Consider the following 4,985-nt stretch of genomic DNA (forward strand, 5'->3'; position numbering starts at 1 on the left):
ATAGGAAATACTATGGTACACAATATTTTCTACAGGAAATATTGTAGTACACATTATTTTCTATAGGAAATACTGTAGTACACAATATTTTCTATAGGAAATACTGTAGTACACAATATTTTCTATAGGAAATACTGTAGTACACAATATTTTCTATAGGAAATACTGTAGTACACAATATTTTCTATAGGAAATACTGTAATACACAATATTTTCTATAGGAAATACTGTAGTACACAATATTTTCTATAGGAAATACTGTAGTACAGAATATTTTCTATAGGAAATACTGTAGTACAGAATATTTTCTATAGGAAATACTGTAGTACAGAATATTTTCTATAGGAAATACTGTAGTACACAATATTTTCTATAGGAAATACTGTAGTACACAATATTTTCTATAGGAAATACTATAGTACACAATATTTTCTATAGGAAATACTATAGTACACAACATTTTCTATAGGAAATACTGTAGTACACAATATTTTCTATAGGAAATACTGCAGTACAGAATATTTTCTATAGGAAATACTGTAGTACACAATATTTTCTATAGGAAATACTGTAGTACACAATATTTTCTATAGGAAATACTGTAGTACACAATATTTTCTATAGGAAATACTGTAGTACACAATATTTTCTATAGGAAATACTGTAGTACACAATATTTTCTATAGGAAATACTGTAGTACACAATATTTTCTATAGGAAATACTGTAGTACACAATATTTTCTATAGGAAATACTGTAGTACACAAAATTTTCTATAGGAAATACTATAGTACACAATATTTTCTATAGGAAATACTGTAGTACACAAAATTTTCTATAGGAAATACTGTAGTACACAATATTTTATATAGGAAATACTGCAGTACAGAATATTTTCTATAGGAAATACTGTAGTACAGAATATTTTCTATAGGAAACACTGTAGTACAGAATATTTTCTATAGGAAATACTATAGTACAGAATATTTTCTATAGGAAATACTGTAGTACAGAATATTTTCTATATGAAATACTGTAGTACACAAAATTTTCTATAGGAAATACTATAGTACACAATATTTTCTATAGGAAATACTATAGTACACAATATTTTCTATAGGAAATACTATAGTACACAATATTTTCTATAGGAAATACTATAGTGCACAATATTTTCTATAGGAAATACTGTAGTACACAATATTTTCTATAGGAAATACTATAGTACACAATATTTTCTATAGGAAATACTATAGTACAGAATATTTTCTATAGGAAATACTGTAGTACAGAATATTTTCTATAGGAAATACTGTAGTACACAATATTTTCTATAGGAAATACTGTAGTACAGAATATTTTCTATAGGAAATACTGTAGTACAGAATATTTTCTATAGGAAATACTGTAGTACACAATATTTTCTATAGGCTATACTGTAGTACAGAATATTTTCTATAGGAAGTACTGTAGTACAGAATATTTTCTATAGGAAATACTGTAGTACAGAATATTTTCTATAGGAAATACTGTAGTACACAATATTTTCTATAGGAAATACTGTAGTACAGAATATTTTCTATAGGAAATACTGTAGGACAAAATATTTTCTATAGGAAATACTGTAGTACACAATATTTTCTATAGGAAATACTGTAGTACACAATATTTTCTATAGGAAATACTGTAGTACACAATATTTTCTATAGGAAATACTGTAGTACACAAAATTTTCTATAGTAAATACTATAGTACACAATATTTTCTATAGGAAATACTATAGTACACAATATTTTCTATAGGAAATACTAAAGTACACAATATTTTCTATACGAAATACTATAGTACACAATATTTTCTATAGGAAATACTATAGTACACAATATTTTCTATAGGAAATACTGTAGTACACAATATAGGAAATACTGTAGTACACAATATTTTCTATAGGAAATACTGTAGTACACAAAATTTTCTATAGGAAATACTGTAGTACACAATATTTTCTATAGGAAATACTGTAGTACACAATATTTTCTATAGGAAATACTGTAGTACACAATATTTTCTATAGGAAATACTGTAGTACACAATATTTTCTATAGGAAATACTGTAGTACACAATATTTTCTATAGGAAATACTGTAGTATACAATATTTTCTATAGGAAATACTGTAGTACACAATATTTTCTATAGGAAATACTGTAGTACACAATATTTTCTATAGGAAATACTGTAGTACACAATATTTTCTATAGGAAATACTGTAGTACACAATATTTTCTATAGGAAATACTGTAGTACACAATATTTTCTATAGGAAATACTGTAGTACACAATATTTTCTATAGGAAATACTGTAGTACACAATATTTTCTATAGGAAATACTGTAGTACACAATATTTTCTATAGGAAATACTGTAGTACACAATATTTTCTATAGGAAATACTGTAGTACACAATATTTTCTATAGGAAATACTGTAGTACACAATATTTTCTATAGGAAATACTCTAATACACAATATTTTCTATAGGAAATACTGCAGTACAGAATATTTTCTATAGGAAATACTGTAGTACAGAATACAATATTTTCTATAGGAAATACTGTAGTACACAATATTTTCTATAGGAAATACTGTAGTACACAATATTTTCTATAGGAAATACTGTAGTACAGAATATTTTTTATAGGAAATACTGTAGGACACAATATTTTCTATAGGAAATACTGTAGTACACAATATTTTCTATAGGAAATACTGTAGTACACAATATTTTCTATAGGAAATACTGTAGTACACAATATTTTCTATAGGAAATACTGTAGTACACAAAATTTTCTATAGTAAATACTATAGTACACAATATTTTCTATAGGAAATACTATAGTACACAATATTTTCTATAGGAAATACTAAAGTACACAATATTTTCTATACGAAATACTATAGTACACAATATTTTCTATAGGAAATACTATAGTACACAATATTTTCTATAGGAAATACTGTAGTACACAATATAGGAAATACTGTAGTACACAATATTTTCTATAGGAAATACTGTAGTACACAAAATTTTCTATAGGTAATACTGTAGTACACAATATTTTCTATAGGAAATACTGTAGTACACAATATTTTCTATAGGAAATACTGTAGTACACAATATTTTCTATAGGAAATACTGTAGTACACAATATTTTCTATAGGAAATACTGTAGTGCACAATATTTTCTATAGGAAATACTGTAGTGCACAATATTTTCTATAGGAAATACTGTAGTGCACAATATTTTCTATAGGAAATACTGTAGTGCACAATATTTTCTATAGGAAATACTGTAGTACACAATATTTTCTATAGGAAATACTGTAGTACACAATATTTTCTATAGGAAATACTATAGTACACAATATTTTCTATAGGAAATACTGTAGTGCACAATATTTTCTATAGGAAATACTGTAGTACACAATATTTTCTATAGGAAATACTATAGTACACAATATTTTCTATAGGAAATACTGTAGTACACAATATTTTCTATAGGAAATACTGTAGTACACAATATTTTCTATAGGAAACACTGTAGTACAGAATATTTTCTATAGGAAATACTATAGTACAGAATATTTTCTATAGGAAATACTGTAGTACAGAATATTTTCTATATGAAATACTGTAGTACACAAAATTTTCTATAGGAAATACTATAGTACACAATATTTTCTATAGGAAATACTATAGTACACAATATTTTCTATAGGAAATACTAAGTGCACAATATTTTCTATAGGAAATACTGTAGTACACAATATTTTCTATAGGAAATACTGTAGTACACAATATTTGCTATAGGAAATACTATAGTACACAATATTTTCTATAGGAAATACTATGGTACACAATATTTTCTACAGGAAATATTGTAGTACACATTATTTTCTATAGGAAATACTGTAGTACACAATATTTTCTATAGGAAATACTGTAGTACACAATATTTTCTATAGGAAATACTGTAGTACACAATATTTTCTATAGGAAATACTGTAGTACACAATATTTTCTATAGGAAATACTGTAGTACACAATATTTTCTATAGGAAATACTGTAATACACAATATTTTCTATAGGAAATACTGTAGTACACAATATTTTCTATAGGAAATACTGTAGTACAGAATATTTTCTATAGGAAATACTGTAGTACAGAATATTTTCTATAGGAAATACTGTAGTACAGAATATTTTCTATAGGAAATACTGTAGTACACAATATTTTCTATAGGAAATACTATAGTACACAATATTTTCTATAGGAAATACTATAGTACACAATATTTTCTATAGGAAATACTATAGTACACAACATTTTCTATAGGAAATACTGTAGTACACAATATTTTCTATAGGAAATACTGCAGTACAGAATATTTTCTATAGGAAATACTGTAGTATACAATATTTTCTATAGGAAATACTGTAGTACACAATATTTTCTATAGGAAATACTGTAGTACACAATATTTTCTATAGGAAATACTGTAGTACACAATATTTTCTATAGGAAATACTGTAGTACACAATATTTTCTATAGGAAATACTGTAGTACACAATATTTTCTATAGGAAATACTGTAGTACACAATATTTTCTATAGGAAATACTGTAGTACACAACATTTTCTATAGGAAATACTATAGTACACAATATTTTCTATAGGAAATACTGTAGTACACAAAATTTTCTATAGGAAATACTGTAGTACACAATATTTTATATAGGAAATACTGCAGTACAGAATATTTTCTATAGGAAATACTGTAGTACAGAATATTTTCTATAGGAAACACTGTAGTACAGAATATTTTCTATAGGAAATACTATAGTACAGAATATTTTCTATAGGAAATACTGTAGTACAGAATATTTTCTATATGAAATACTGTAGTACACAAAATTTTCTATAG

Source organism: Calliphora vicina, unplaced genomic scaffold (genome assembly GCF_958450345.1).
Source record: "Calliphora vicina unplaced genomic scaffold, idCalVici1.1 scaffold_15, whole genome shotgun sequence".
Lineage (NCBI taxonomy): Eukaryota > Metazoa > Arthropoda > Insecta > Diptera > Calliphoridae > Calliphora > Calliphora vicina.